This window comes from Equus caballus, chromosome 16 (genome assembly GCF_041296265.1).
Source record: "Equus caballus isolate H_3958 breed thoroughbred chromosome 16, TB-T2T, whole genome shotgun sequence".
NCBI classification, from domain to species: Eukaryota; Metazoa; Chordata; class Mammalia; order Perissodactyla; family Equidae; genus Equus; species Equus caballus.
Genome location: NC_091699.1, coordinates 21,566,145 through 21,583,208, shown reverse-complemented (window position 1 = coordinate 21,583,208; position 17,064 = coordinate 21,566,145). Strand labels below are relative to the sequence as shown.

Genomic DNA, 17,064 nt, shown 5'->3' with positions numbered 1-17,064 from the left:
TCCAAGAGAACTCATTTATTTTAGGTAATTAAAGACTTCAAACTTCAACTAAGAATGGGGGCATGGGTAGTAATTGGTCATGGCTTGGCCCTGGATATCATGAGGAACAACAGGAAATTTTTTTTAAAAATCAGCATGAGAGAGAGATTGAAGAAAGTGAGGGTGAGTGAGAGGTATTTTAAATTTGGGGGAAATGAAAGCATTTGAATATGAGTGCATCTTATCAGAAACAGTTAGTAAAAATTAAAAACTGTCTTGATATCTGCCCCTCCAGAAACATAGGAAAGGAATGAACTCCAATGGTCAGGAAACAGACGGTTGTGACTTCGTTGTACTTGGTGGCTTAAAAGAAGTATGACTTTTTGCTGATCATGGAACAAAGAGAAAAAGAAATATGATAGCACTGGGCTTTAAGGTGAAATAACAGATCAGAAAATGTAGAAGCCAGATTTGGTTACTGGGTTTCTCTCTGCCTGTATGTCTTGAAATTTAATTCCGTGGAATTAAATAAGTTGAGAGAAAAGTCTCACTCAAACAGGGTTGTCATGACAAAGTTTGGCAGATCCTAAAACACAGAATGTGGAAAGAAGAATAGAAACATTTGGATTATTTAGTGTGGAGGAGAAAAGAACTAAGAAAGAGTTAAATAGCTGTAGTAATCCTCTTTTGTAAAGGGAATATACCCATGCATCATACACAAATGTGTGTGTTTATATGTATATATCCCTATAAACATATCTATATTTATATTTATTTATTTATTTATGCTAGAAGCAAAATGAACTTGCGTAAAAGGTACACATAAAAATCAGTTAACACTAACGAGATTAGAGCAGGATTTAAAGGAGGACCATAAAGGCTATTTTAGCTTCTCTCAAAATTTCTAGACTCTTCTAGCAACAGGATGTACTGGTATCGAATCTCCTTCTCAGTAAGCTGAACAACATAAGTAGGGCCTTATTTTTTATATGAGGAGAAGAAAGCTCTGAAATATTTCAAGGCTTTGTTTAAACCCTGAGGAGACCAAGAGTGTTGTCTGCAAAAGTGAAATGGCTGGTTGTAAGCTATTAATGAAGCTTGGAGGCAAACAGTTTATAACCCTGGAAATATTTAATTTGGGGAGGTTTATGTTAAGATAATCAAATAATTAGCTTTTCCTCATTAGAGGCATGCAGAGCAGTAGGGTTGTGTGTTCTGGAAAATTACATTTCTGCTCTTTCACTGATTTAACATGTGTGGATTGATGCGGATCAGAAAGCTAACTGACAGGCGCTTTACACGTTTACCTTGTTTTTTTTTTTTTTTTTATTTATTTATTTTTTTTTATTTTTTATTTTTTTTATTTATTTTTTTTTATTAATGTTATGATAGATTACAACCTTGTGAGATTTCAGTTGTACATTTTTGTTAGTCATGTTGTGGGTACACCACTTCCCCCTCCGTACCCTCCCCCCACCCCCCCTTTTCCCTGGTAACCACCGATCAGATCTCCTTCTCAATATGCTAATTTCCACCTATGAGTGGAGTCATATAGAGTTCGTCTTTCTCTGACTGACTTATTTCGCTTAACATAATGCCCTCGAGGTCCATCCACATTGTTGTGAATGGGCCAATTTCGTCTTTTTTTATGGCTGAGTAGTATTCCATTGTGTATATATACCACATCTTCTTTATCCAATCATCAGTTTCTGGGCACGTTTACCTTGTTTTAACTAATTGCCAGTTCAGAGTCACTGGAGGTTCCATTTTAAATGAATGACTATGAGGTATTAAATGCAAACATCAATCTACTGAGAAATTAGGAAAGAATAACAAACTTCACTTTGTTTCCTATCAGTGCTTTCAGTTCTTCGTTACCTGAAACATTAAAGAAGCAGTGGACAGCAACAGATCCAGGCCCTCACATCAGATCTGGCCCAGGGCCTGTTCTTGTAAATAAAGTTTTATTGGAACATAGCCATGCCCATTCATTAGTGTTGTCTGAGGCTGCTTTCCCATTACAAAGGCAGAGTTGAGTAGTTGCAACAGACACCATATACCCACAAAGCCTAAACTGTTTACTATCTGGCTCTTCAAGGAAAGAGTTTTCAAACTCCTGCGTTAAAATATACCTGCAGTATTCAATACATGCAGTACTCTATAGTAGTTCTGAGGCCAAACATCATTTTGGCTAGAGATCTGTTTTCATATTCTCATTGATTACCAATGGAAAATACACATATTTAGAAAATAAAATGCAACTTTGGTGTTTTATTTCAGTCCTTCATTTTAGTCTCTATGACTCCCAGCACATTTTTGTGGACACAGTTTGCATGAGTTGATGAAATTCAGGATTAATTTTGGTGGCTGATGAAACATGGCTTAATCTGGCATTGCTGTGCTTTACAATCCATGCTGTCTTTGTCACTGGACTTTACTTAGATTATTTTCTGGCTCGTAACAGCTATAGGGAATTGATAGGAAAAGTGCATTGTCCATTCTCTTTTATACCAAAAGTATTGTTAATGTGGCGTGAGAAGAGGAAAATAAATTTTAAGTCACTCCTAAAACTAGAGTCTTTGTGTGGCCACTTTCCTCTCTGGGTGAAGAAGAGCGCTGACCCAGCCGGGCCCTAAGGTCACTGTATAGTTTTCCAATTTTGAAATAGAGGACTGTGGCTGAGAGGGAAGCCCTCAATGGCAAAAAATAAAACAAAATATAGAATTCTATCATAATGAATTAGTGAAATGTCTTATTTATTTTTTCATAATGATTTCCTGCTGTTTCTAAAGGAATTTTATTTTTATTTGACTGAGAACCTAAAATCTATCAGGGTAGTAAATACTCAAAACACCATTTTCATTTTCTAATCAATAACTAGAGTTCTAGAGTTTCAGGGAAAAAGTTCAGAACACTTACTCTTTGAATCAGCTCTATCTCTAACTTTGACTATAAGGGGGAACTGATTGAAGAAGTAGGAGTGATTTGTATCCCGGGAGAAAGTAGAGATGTCATCTAAGAGTTCTTCAGGGTTACTATTAATTTATTTCATTCTTTCAAAAAAAAATAGTGAACATTACTATGCTGGGGTCTGTGCTTAACAGTGAAAATAAAAGGAGAAACGTATTGGTTCTGTGCTCAGTGAGCTCACAGTCTCTTGGAGAGACGTGCATTCCAGGCGGGGAAACTGACCAATGTGATGACACAGATGCATTTCAAGAATGCACGTGGAATAGAAAGAGGAGAGAAGGCTGGGAAGAGTAGGCGGAGCTGGATCTTGAAAGAATACACAAAGTATAGAAATCTGTTATATGTAGAAAACTGTGGGGTTTTGAGTGTTATAGATCATATTGAGAGTGAATAGTCAGGAAGGCAACATTCAAATAAAGTATTTGACTAGAGACAGAAAATTAACATGTGTAGTCAACACATTTTGTTTGCCCTAAATGTTTATGGTACCTCAGAAATTGTACAATTTATATGAAGTTATCTTTATCACTATCAACACAGAGAAGAAATATGGATGCCTCTTATGTATTTATTTGTGGGCTTTATTTTACCAGAGTCTAAATCTTTCCTTGAGAATCTAAGTTCCTCCTTTCATGGATTAACTTGATCGATTTTGCCTTGCTTTCTCCCTGAGGATATTTAGAACTGTCTGGAGACATTTTTGATTGTCACAACTGGGGAGGATGTGCTGCTGTCATCTACTAAGTACAAGACAGGCATGCTTCTTAGCATCCTACAACGTACAGGATAGTCACAACAAAGAATTATTCTACCCAAAATGTCAATTGTGTCAAGGTTGAGAAACCCTGATTGAGAATTATATTTTCTGATTTCATCTTGCTCACTCTCCTGTGTATTTAACCCAGGAAAGATGAACAGAGCTGAAGGCTTACAGAAGATACCCAGAGCGACCTACAAGATTAGATGGAATAGGAATCCTCTAAATGTACAAGCCCAGTGTAGAGCTTGTGGTTTAACTCTTCAGTCCCCAGTGGCCAAAAGAAGTGAACCATGTTCACTTATTGCGTCTAACCTTTTATTCCACTATGATTAGGCATAGCAGGGGTGGGGCCTTTGTTGCAGAGAAGCAATTCATGATTCGACTGAGCTCCTTAATACAGTTTCTGGAAGAAGACTCTATCTAACCCAGTGAAAACCCACATTTGCTTGTGAGGTACTTCCCTAACCAAAAAATTCGCAGGGTCTTTCCGATGTTACATGGTAAATTTCCCAAATTAGCCCTGTACCTTTGTGGTCATTGTCTTGTTATGAAAAGATTTTCCTGGATTTCCTTGTCACAATGAGAAGTTGCTTTGTGTTTTTATCCTTCTCTGAAAAGAAATGGTGCTCACAGTATATAGAAATTGAAGAATTGTATTTTTAATGCACAGGAAAGGAAGGATTGCTGGTATTCTGTTCACACATATATTCCATGTAGTTCATTGTATTTCTGATTTAACTCAAGCCAGAACGGAGAGATGCTGAGCAATTATGAACAAAGGAACAATGAAGGCACCAGGGTAATCTTTCATACAGAACTCTTAGGGAAAGTGGTGTGAGGGGTGCGAATTAGTCTTGCTGAGTTAGATAAATGGCAATGGCAGAGCTGTATCCTGCTACTGTCTACTATACTACAAAAAACTAATTTTTTTAAAAGCCCACAAAACTTTTTGAGCTAAAACAGTTACATTCAGCATTCCATCTCCAAAGTGAATGCAAATATACATTTAAAAGCATTTTTCTTGCATCTCTGTGTATTTCAGCTTCTTATAAATGCATTAAAAGCACTTTTCCCCACAAAAGAGGCCAGTTCTTAATTTTGGAACCCTGTGGGCGGAACAAATGGTAACCTCCCAGGAGAACAGCAGGAGACTTTGCGAGGAGCCCATCCCAGGGCACATTCTCTTATCTGCTTGAAACTCCCCGGAAGACAGCCGTGTCCTGCTCTCATCGTCTGTCTAATTTGCTGTCGTTGTTCTTTTTCTCTTCTTCTTGGACAGAATGATAATAAGTGAATGGCTCTTAATTTACTTCTGTGCCTCACAGGACAGTTTACAAACAACGAAATCATACTTCTTTTCTTTGCGTGGAGTCCAGACTATTAGAGACTAGTAGAATCTAGAAATGTACACAAGAAAGGGTCCTCAGAATTCAGCTAGCTCACCTTTCTCCCTTTGCATATTAGGAAACTGAGGTTCAGTGGGGCTAGGCAGCTTACTCAGGGTAGCAGAGCCAATTCCGGGCAGACACACATGTTTGGTACTGCAACATTCTCCCAGAGTGGCCCCTGCTTCTTAAACCTTGGTGACAGGTTTGCCAGATATGGCAAAACAAACAAACAGACATACTTGGGAGATACTCATCCTAAAAAATTATTCATTGTTTATCTGAAGTCAAGATTTAACTGAGCATCCTGTATTTTATCTAGCAAAACAACCTGAGACTGTGGGAGCCTTGTGCTCTTAGTTAATTGGAACATTTGAATAATATACGCCATTGACTATGCCCCCAAAACAAAATTTTCTCTTGATAGCTATGTGGGTTCTTTTGTTTTTGTTTTGTTTTCTTTTGTTTTGGTTCCATGGCTTGAGCTCCAGAAATAGAGAAAAAGTTGTAACAATAATTGGGGGTGCACAGGGATGTGTTTTCAGTTAGAAGCACTGGATTCATCTGAGTAATCTTACGGATTTATCACCATTGCAATGAATGCATCATTCCCCAGTCTCATGCAGGGTAGGAGGGAGCAAGAAGTGTGGTGTATCCTGATATGCATTCTTAAGACATTCTGAATTCTTTTAGGAACTGTATAATTACTGCTTATTTGCCTTTGCTGAAAAATTTTAATTTTTCTATAAAGAACATCAATAATAGCTTAAGAAAATAGAAGTTTGAAAAGGAAAGATTAGTTAAACCATAGTTATTTATAGTTCATTTGTTTATGTATTCTTTAATATATAATCATTATTCCTTTTCAATTCCATGCTTTATCAATATAAATATGATACTTGACCTTTACTGTAGGAAAACTTGCATCCTCAAAGCTGCCAGAACAAGTCTAACGTGTCTGTGGCTTTTGTTTATCTCTCCAGTTCTTCTAGATTAATCAAATATCCTTCCAGAAATACAGTCGTATGCTTCATAACGACATTTCAATCAATGATGGACCTCATGTGTGATGGTGGTCTCATAAAGTTAGTGCCAGATAGCCTGGATAGTAGGCTATACCATCTAGGTCTGTGTAAGTACACTCTACGATGTTCGCACAACAATGAAATCACCTAATAATGTATTTCTCAGAATGTATCTCCTTTGTTAAGCAACACATGACTGTAAATGATTTACTTCCAATGTAGGCAAGTTGGTACTAATGCTCCATAAGTGAAAATCTGGCTTATATCTTAATGCCTTTGGTAATCTCTCTATGTTTAATATTGTCCAGCCCTTAGAAATGGGAAATGAACCTGTTTGCTCCATTTTGCTTTTGATGATGGCATCACATGGTTCAGAGCACAAACTCTGGAGCTAGGCTGACGGATGTGATCTTGGGTAAGACACTTAGTTTCTACACCTCTATTCCTGTTTTCTCGTGTGTAAAGTAGGGATGATGAAAGCACCTCCCTCATAGCCTTCTTGTGAGTATAATCGAGTTGCTGTGTTAAAGTTAGAACTGTGTAAGGCTCCTAATCAGCCTGATGTAGTCATTAGCTGTTATTTTTCTTTTGCCTCCTTGCTTCTGTCTGAACATCATACCAGCTAAGACCTTTGGAAGTTTATTTCTTTCCTCTGTTTCAAGGTTTTCTGTGGTCATGACATTCCCTTTGACTTTAAATGCTGACTTTGGAATTTCTTGAGTCTCAACACCACAGCCATGAGCCAACCTTAGCCCACTTTTATACCAGGTCCTCGCTCATGGGACATAAGCCCAGGTCAAACTCCTAGGACCCTTTCTTACATAAGAAAGGAGTGTAGCAAAGTGAACTCCTGTCTATACTGTTCACCACTGTGTGCCCAGATCGTAGATTGTGCACAGTTGGGATGTAACACATATTTACTGAATGAAGTAAGAAATAAATATTTTTAAGCACTTAAAACTGAAGTGGTATTTTTCCTAGACTAGGAGAAGCTACTACAGTTAATTGGGTAGGTATCATTAAGGAAAAAATCTTAGAGTAGATGATCAAACTCCTTAAAATCCAAAATGTGATGGGTGCACATAAGAAGACCCTCTGATCATTTCATTTCCTACTTCATAAAATTGTATGACATCACTCAAGTGATAGGTTTTCCCAAAGTCATTAAGATTCTCATTTCCCTTTACTAGAAGAAACACTAACGTTGAAAATAACATTTTCTTGTGTAGGCATTATTGTTTATTTTCTAAAGGAAGAATGAACTGAGTCTTGATTTTTTCCTTTCTCGTTGATCTCATCAGAGGCTACTCTCCATATATAATCATAAAGCTTAAATTTTTTTTGCCGGGGCTTCACAAAAGTTTTTATTTTTTCTCCCCCAGAATAGAAAAAAATAAAATATCTATGACAATGAACTCAGATAACATCCAAATAACTTTCTTAAATCTTAGTATCACTACTGGATTTTAGTTAAATTTAAAATCACCCCCTGCTTTATACTGAGCATATCTCTCCCATTAGCTCTTGGGTGAGTGAAATGATTGCAACTTCTAAAGGACTGTCAGTCAGATACTTGAATTTATTGCCAAGCCACACAACTGAAGATAGGGCATTTTTATGATCTAATCCTAGCTCCATATATTTTTTCATTCTAGTTGATTCTCCTGGTATAATCTTTGTGATATAACTATTATTACACAATAGAAATGTCAATGAAAGGAGGAAGAATTCAGTGAGCACCTGAGAGCAATTCTTCCTTTTCCCCCACCAGAGAAGATGGTAATTCTTCCGGTTTATAACATCATCCTCCTTAAGCCCTTTGGTGGTGTTTGAACTCAGAACATCTCTCTCTCTCACTCCGAAGAGCTATGATGACTGTTGGTTATTTCTTGGAATATTTATAAAGGATCCTCAAAAATATTCTAGCTCTCCCCTTCCACACGCATGGTAGCATTGTAGTTCCTTTCTCTTTTAAAGTTACATGTGGCCATGTCACTTACTTTTGAGGGATGTGAAGAATTCTCAAAATCGAGTGCCTGCTTCCTCTTATTCTCTTCTCCTGCTCCTAGTCTGTTTGGCAGTGCTCCAGAAAGTGGTTGTTCTGTGAACCTGGGTCCTGGAGTGAGAACAATGATGACATAGAGCAGAACTCCCAGCTGGCAATGATGGAAGATTAGCAAGAAATGGACATTTGTTGTTTTAGGTTACTGAGATTTAGGGATCATTTGGTACTACAACATAATCTACCCTATTCTGATTGATACACTTCCCCAACATCCATCCACCTTTTTTCTTCTTAATAGTCCCTGATTTTTATTTGTGGGTCTATGTAGTTTCCAGGAAATTGAGTTTTCTCTCCCACACTTCAAGGCTGGAGTATCTGATTGAGGCTAAAACTATTGACACATTCCATCTCCTGGAAACAATAATCGATTCAGTTGGGCATGTGAAATAAGATTGTATGATGAAAATGCATCTCAGGAAATTTGTAAAGATTGTTGGGATGAAGCTGCTTCCTTTGCTATTCAATGTGAAAGGAGAATTATGTTTTTCTAGATGTTTCTCTTTTTCCTTTTTGGAATACTGAAGGGACTAGCTTTGGAATGAAATGGACCTTGTAGAGAGTGAAGAAAAAAGAAAGAGAAAACCAGGTCCTTGGAGACATCATTGAGCTACTGAGTAAAGGCTTATTGGAAGTCAATCCTTACAATAATTTTGTGTGCCAATAAATTTTCTTTATTATTTGACCTACTTTGAGCCCATTTTTCTTCTACCTGGTACTAAAAATACTTCAACTGACATGTTGTTTGAGTTTGAGCTCTCCAATGTGATAGGTTTGAAACGTGTATAACTATCACCACTGACCTGCAAAAACTAAGTTATGCTTTATTTTGCCGTTAGGAAGAACTGATAGGTGAGATGAGACACGGCTGGGGAATGAGCGGCCATCACACCAGAGGCAACGTGAGCTGCCAGAAAGATGTATGTTTAAATCATGTGTTTGCTACAAAGCAAGCTTATGTCCCTGGAAAACTAACTTGGCCTCTCAGAACCTCAAGCTCTCCCATCTGTAAAATGGCGCTAATTGCTGTAAGTGAAAAATGAGATACCCAAAGTTCTAAGTATTCAGGGTAAGCTATTTTCACTCATTAATGTTTGGATTCTTCCAGTTCCAGTACTTCCTGTTAATCTCTAAAGAGCTTTGGTTCTTCTCTGAAGCTAGCACATTCTACCTTTCCTATGTCAACAGAACGAGGAGACTTTATAACTTGCACTTCACATTATAAGTCAGAGAGAGGGTGACACCCTTATCTCTTTGCATCTCAGAACAAGTTGCCCAACCTAAATGAAAGCCTTCTTTCATTTATTGGGGATGTGATGTGTGTATGTAGAGACAATTACAAATGCTGGAGAAACAACTGAAGTATAGTTTAAATGCAGTATTTTAAAGAAAAAAAATTCTATTTATGTGCCCAGTCTTGTATGTCAAGATCAGGATGTTGTTCTACTGCTTTTTTATGTGCTATTTTATCACAGTGATTGATTTATCTAAGCTTGTTCAGCAGTTCTAAATATAAGGCAGAAAATGTCTATAACAATTGTGATTACAAGTATTTCATGACCATTTCTTTCTCACCCCATTCAAAAGCAAACCTGGAAAAAAATTGCGTTTTTCTCACTTTGACTCCTTTTGTAAAGTCTTTAAGGAGGGAAGAAAAAAAGAAAGGGAGAGCATAATTGTGCCATAATAGAGTATAGCAATCCTATGCTCATTTTAACTAACTTTGCAGTCCCATAGGAACCATTCAGCTCCTCAGAGTCATCAGAAAATCCTATAATATTTTATTTCTGTTTTGTAGTAACAGGGAGATTGGTTTGCTTATCCCGTGGGATTTGATACATCATACACAAGGGATATGAAGTACAATTAAAAAAGAATAATTTTGAAATATAAAACATTATCGGAAGCAGCGTTATTCTTTTGAAAATTTATTGACTGGTTGGCACATGGTCATTGCACTCAGAGCCACACTGGGTCTTTATATTTCAAACTAAGTACTTCTCATTGTTTTCTCAAAGTTATTATTAGAGCATAGCCAGAACTCAGTGCATCTTAAATTAAAATAATGTGATGAGGCGTGTTGGCCTGAAGTCCTTGGTTTCCCAAAAATGCATACATTATGGGAATTTATGAATGAACACACTGGTGGAGAGATCTAAGAGCCTAATAGTAAAGAAAAAGGTTAAGATTTTGGCTTTTGAGGTCTGAAAGATCTCTGTGAATCCTGGGTACACAACATGGAATCGCAAACCCTTGAGCAAGCCACTAACCTCTCTAAGCTTTGGGTTAGAATGTGTTCCCCATTCTCCTTCTGTGGGTAAAATTCAGTCTATAAGAAAGCTCTGGAGCCAGGGTCAGAAAACTTTTTCTGTTAAGGGCCAGTATATTAGTCATCTTGGGCTGCCATACACAGAGAAGAGAGAGAGAGCTCTGGTTCCCTTCCTCTACTTATAAAGACACTAATTTCATCATGGGGGCCCCAGCCTCATAACATCATCTAAATATAATTACTAGCAAAGGTCCCACCTGTGAATACCATTACACTGGAGTTAGGGCTTGAACATATGAATTTTGGGGCTTCACGTTGTCTACAGGAGCAAAATAGTAAATATTTTTTGGCTTTGTGAGTCGTACAATTTCTGAGGCACCTTTTCAGTTCTACCTTTGAAGTGCAAAAGCAGCTTCAGACAATATGTAAACAGACGAGCATAGCTGTGTTTTCTGTAGGGTCTGTGTAGGAACACAATAAGGCTTTAGGTAGGGACAGTAAAATATGAATTTCACATACTTCTTGTGTTTCACAAAGTATCGTATTTCTGTTTTGTTTCTATTCTTTAAAAATGTAAAAAGTACTCCAAGCTCATGGGTCATTAAAAACAGTTGGCAGCCAGATTTAGCCCACAGGGCAGAGCTCACTGATCTCTGTTCTAGGGGATTTTAGACTCTTGTGGTGAATGTCTGAGTCAACACATGGAGGAAAACTGCCTACAAACTAGAAACATCTTCCTGGCTTTTCTGCGAGAAGTAAATCTCTATTATACAAAGCTCTAAATTATGGATTTCTTTTGTGAGAGCTGCTAGTATTACCCAAAATGGAATACGGGAGGATAAAATGGAAAAATGCATGAAAACACTTAGCACAGTGCCAGTACGTAGTAAGGATTGTTTAACACAGTGTTCTTGGACATATAATGCAGGCTGAATCCATATGAAGGCACTAAACCTACCGACTCTGAGATGCCTTGCCAAGTTTGAGAAATTCATGCCAGGGTAGTGGTAGATATCTGTTAGAAGTTACCCCAATCTTGACTTAGAAATGTCCTGGAGTCTATTTAAATGTCTTGGAGTCAATCTGGTTTAAAATAAACTTTCATCAAGAGTAACCTCATAATCCTATAATTCTAAGATACGTTGTAACCAACAGACCAAGCCCTCCCTATGATACCTAACACACTGATCCATCTTTCTAGCTAAGTGTACATTCAAGATGTGACTAAGGAGAATTTTATACTTTAGAAAACATCTGTTCTATGTATAGAGCAGAAAACCAAATGAAATCAGTTGCATTTTTCAATACAAGCTATGACTTGTTATAATATCATATTTAAAAAGGATTTATATGTGAAAAATATGTTGAATGTTTTGTAATTATTTGCTTCATATATGTTCTCACAATCATCATATTCTGTTATCATCAAAGATTATTTAAAATCACAGGGTATTTCATACCTTATGCTGCCTTTTCTTATGGGCAGAGTTTAAAGTTTTCAATCTTTTCCCAAACCAACCCAACTAGGTACCTCAGCAAATTCCAATCTCATTCTTAGAGCTTTGTTATTTACTTACTGAGATACAGAAATTAGTTACCTTCAAAATATATTTATAAAACAATAATCTGAAAATTGGTTGGGCACCTTTACATGTTACATCTATCGAGGCCTTTCTGCTCAACTTACCAGTATGATTTTTAAAACTCTGTTTGAATAAGTAACATGAGAAAGAGCACTAAAACTAGGGGTCTTTTGGTCCCCTAGTTACTCAATGTGTGATTTGAGGAAAGTTATGAATGTCTTTGAGCTTCTGTTTCCTTATCTATGATTTGGAGACAATAATTCTTACATCACAAGTTTGTGGAGATGATGAAATGAAATTGTTTGTGAAAATGCTTCGTAAACTGCAAGTCATCATATTGGTATGAGCAGCTCTTTTGCTGTAAAGACTTTACCAGTTTATGAGGTTTCACTTAATCGTGTCCTGTAACAATGGATGTTTTCTTTTCCAGTAACTATCTCTCTCTCGTTCTAGCTCTATCTCTATATCTATCTCATACACACACACATACACACACACACACATCGTGATGCTGCTTTGGAGAAACATTTTGCCCATTGCTGTGAAAGCAACTTCTGACCATATTTTCCCTTTCTCCGTGGGTGGAGTGGGAAGAGATCTGGATGGGGAGGTTGAAAAATGAGAACAGCTAACTGAACGTTAGCGTGTATTTATTGAGGTTTTATCCCTTCTGTGCAAATCAGGAGAATTTGGTTTGCTAACAGGCAAAATTTAGAGCAAAAAAAAAAAAAAAATAGCTTCTCCAATAGTTTCAGGAGTTTTCAGTTTGAAACAATATATCCATGTTGAGAGGTGCAATAAGGAGTAGAAAGGCCATCAATTCTGGAGCTCTTTTTGAGAATTAAATGTTGACAAAATGACTCCTTTCCCATATTTTCCCTTCATTCTCATCTTCCCCACAATTCCTCCAACGCTAACTTTAATGTCTCTCCTATTCAGACGTTCACTGAGGAAATGGCATTTGGTAATATTGAAATTAATAAATTAAGTAAACTGTACTTTCTTATTGAGGATAAACAAGTTCTCACGGTTAAGTTTAATGTGAAGAAAGCTCACCAGATTAAACCCAGTGGAAGCTTGGTCATGGCCTGTTTTTAGCTCTAAAATAGCAAACACCTAACTGGTCCAAGCAAAGAAGTAATGTGCAATGTGGCCCCAATGGTAGGGTTGCATAAAGGGACATGAGCCCTCATTTGCTGATTTCAAACAGGAGTCCTTTATCTGAAAAGCCTAGTCTCCAGCTATCTGAGATCACAGCTCTCACACTGGGTCATTGCATTGAAGAATGGGGCTGTTCGGATCACTTTGGGATCTGGGTGCTCCTATGGTGCCTCAGCTACAGTGGATTATTAATGAATCAGAAAATCAGTCACTGTTTTTAAGATATCATTTGGTTCTAACGGGCTCCTGCAGCTAAGGGAACAGAGAAGAAGATACTGTGCCTGTCCTAGTCCAATGTCAGTAGTCTCAAAGAACTTAATACTTCTCCCAGGTGATATTTTGGAAATTTGTGGGTGCTTTTTTCCCCTGGATTTCATAAAAAACAGACGGAGAAGCATTAATGGACGGAGGCCAGGGATGCCAGATGTTCTGCAATGGATAAAGCAACCAGGAAGAAAAAGAATTCTCCTCTATCTTGAGTGACTTTTTAATATCACCTGAATATCTCTTTATAATTACCTGAACTCAGAACCTAATTCCATCATGCATATATAACCAGAAAACATTTTTTCCCTTGTTTCAAAATACACTAGATTTTCTGAGAATGAACAGCTCTGTCAGCTGAGGTAAGATTGTATCCTGTTTTGCTTGAGAACTTTACCACGAGCTGCTCATTGTTACAGAAAATCATATTACCAACAGCAATGCTGCTCTTAGATTTTGAATCCTAATACAACACTCTGGAATCAGTCTGCATTTGTTACTGTCACATTCCTGGTGATTCTACATGTAGGACATATATCTGATTACTTCTGTGTTTCTTTAGTGTAGTTGCGCCCATTTATTTACACATTGAAATGCATATTGTTTTGTTATGAATTGCTGATATTTTTCTCCTTTGAGTACTGTTAGATATTATTTATTTGTTTTGAGATTATGTATGTAGGTAGGATATATTATCTATGAATCTGATTTGAGGATAATGAAAGAGTATTCCAAGAAATTTATTCTCAAAGAGGAGCATTGAATCCAAAAGATTGAGAACCAGTGGGATTCATAGTCATGACTATAATGCTCACATTTTGGGGGAGAACTGAAGGGACGCAAGAGATGTAATCAAGACTCAAATCCAGTGATCCAGGCATCTTACAAACTTCCGAACCAACCAATATCATTTTCTTTATTATTGGTAAATACTAGGTTTATGGTGTAGTAGCAGCCCAGGCATCCCAGAGAAACTATATTTTTTCTCTTGGGTAACCTATAGCTCTTTTGCAATAAATTACTTAATAATAGACTCTTTGGGGGCCATGTTGGTGGCATAGTGGTTAGGTTCACTTGCTCCACTTCAGCGGCACAGGGTTTGCAGGTTCAGATCCCAGGTGCAGACCTAGCATGGCTCATCAAGCCATGCTGTGGTGGCATCCCACATAAAATAGGAGGAGATTGGCATAGATGTTGACTCATAGACAATCTTCCTCACAAAAAACAAAAATAGACTCTTTCTAAGCTTCTTGGAGTTGGGAAAGGCCACAGACATATCTAAAACAACCTTTCCCACAGGAGAGGTCTCTCTTATGCAACATCACCTACAAGTCCAAAAGCTGTTGCTTTAATGACTCCAGGAATGGGAAACTTACTGTCATACAAGACAATTTGTTTTCAATGTTGAATGCCCCCATTTTAGAAAGGTCAAGCTAAATTTTCTCTGCTTAAAATTCTACCCTCTTGTCCAAGTTTGCTTCTCATCAGTAATACAGAATCAATTATTTTTACTCCCCTACGTAATAACCCTTTGTGTGTTTGGAAAGAATGCTCACCTAGCGATGGAATAAAGTCAATGCTACAGCCAAGGGAATTCGTGGAGGCACGAGCACTATGGTGATGATGGGGAGTGATGGCTCTACAATATGAATCTGAGTTGACACCACAAGCCAAAGGCAAGGGGACAATGTTCTTCAACTCCAGCATCAATTGCTTCAGCAACTTCTCCCTTAGAATTACCATGGTTAACTCCACTTCCTCAAGCGTTAATAGGAAGTTTTCAGAGAGGACAGTTTAGTAAGAGAAAAGAGCACACAGGGAAAAAAGCATCAATAGAGATGCTGAACTTTATGAAGCTCTAGCCTCCTGTATATCAGCTCACTGTGTTTTCCGTGAAAGTCAGAAGGCACAGGCTTCACACTGTCTCCTTAGATATCTTTGGGAGCTCATAAACTCCGCTATGGAAGAAAAAAAAAATTCTACTGTCTATACAAAGGCTTAATATCCTTAATATATAAAGAACTCTCGCAACTCAATCACAAAACATCAAACAACCCAATCAAAAAATGGGCTGGAGACATGAACAGACATTTCTCCAAAGAAGATATACTGATGGCCAATAGGCACATGAAAAGATGCTCATCATCGCTGATCATCAGGGAAATGCAAATCAAAACTACACTAAGATATCACCTTACACCCGCTGGAATGACAAAAATATCTAAAACTAATAGCAACAAATGTTGGAGAGATTGCAGAGAAAAAGGAACCCTCATACACTGCTGGTGGGAATACAAACTGGTGCAGCTACTATGGAAAACAGTATGGAGATTGCTCAAAAAACTAAAAATAGAACTACCATACAATCCAGCCATCCCACTACTGGGTATTTATCCAAAGAGCCTGAAGTCAGCAATCCCAAAAGTCCTGTGCACCCCAATGTTTATTGCAGCACTGTTTACAATAGCCAAGACGTGGAAGCAACCTAAGTGCCCATCAACAGACGAATAGATAAAGAAGATGTGGTACATATATACAATGGAATACTACTCAGCTGCAAAACAGAACAAAATCATTCCATTTGCAATAACATGGATGGACCTTGAGAGAATTATGTTAAGTGAAATAAGCCAGCAAGAGAAAGATAATCTGTGTATGACTCCACTCATATGAGGAATTTAAAACTATGGACCAAGAACAGTTTAGTGGATACCAGGGGAAAGGTGGGGTGGGGGGTGGGCACAAAGGGTGAAGTGGTGCACCTACAACATGACTGACAAACATTAATGTACAATTGAAATTTCACAAGATTGTAACCTATCAATAACTCAATAAAAACAAATTCTACTGTCTATGTTCATCTTTACTAATATCCAAGAACCCAAACTTTACCTACACAAATAGATTTTTTTCTGAATTATCCACCTCGTACCCTTCTCAGCACTCTTGGACTAGCTGGAGTTGCCTGATTGAAATTCTTTACATCCATATCCTTGCATGTCAGGCTGTGTCTTCTCATTCAAGTATCAACCCAAATGACCTCTTCAGCAAGACCTTCCTTGACAACAACTATGTAAAGCAGGTTCCCCCAAACCAGTCCTTCTGTATTAGATTAGCTGTGGATTAGGATGCGGAACTTTCTGCTTTTATTCCTATGAACACTTAAACTCTGGAAACAGATGGTTTGGTCTAGCCTTGTGCTTTGTTGTACTTTTTATATGGACTACTTTTCAATTATTTTAGTGTGTTTGGATTTCTGGATTCTGTCCCCTCATGTATTCAAATTATAAGCTATGACTTCATTTAAATAAAATAATATCTTTCATAGCAGGAGTACTCTGTGTCTTTGGCATAGAGCTGGTTGTTGTATCCATGGTCTAGTGTCTTTTGTCTTCATGAACACTTTGCCAAAGTGTTTTGGCAAACACTTTGTTATATTTTGATTTATTACATTTTGATTTATTAGGAGAGAACAGCAGCAGACAGGAGTCTTGGAAGTTTACACTGATATTAACATTTCTATTTTTGAGGTTCATCTGACAATGGCAGTTGTTAGACTACTTTTCTTATCCTCAGGAACAGGACTTCTTATTTGCTATTGCCTAT

General features: G+C 37.5%; 1 long non-coding RNA gene across 2 annotated transcripts in view; it reads right to left on the bottom strand.

Moving 5' to 3' along the window:
* LOC138918115 (uncharacterized) overlaps nt 1–17,064 on the bottom strand; it is an 85,457-nt gene that overhangs the window by 41,394 nt on the left and 26,999 nt on the right. For both annotated transcript variants that reach the window (XR_011427105.1, XR_011427104.1), the window contains exon 2: nt 8,120–8,235. This is a non-coding gene — a long non-coding RNA (uncharacterized lncRNA). The remainder of the gene's footprint in view (nt 1–8,119; nt 8,236–17,064) is intronic.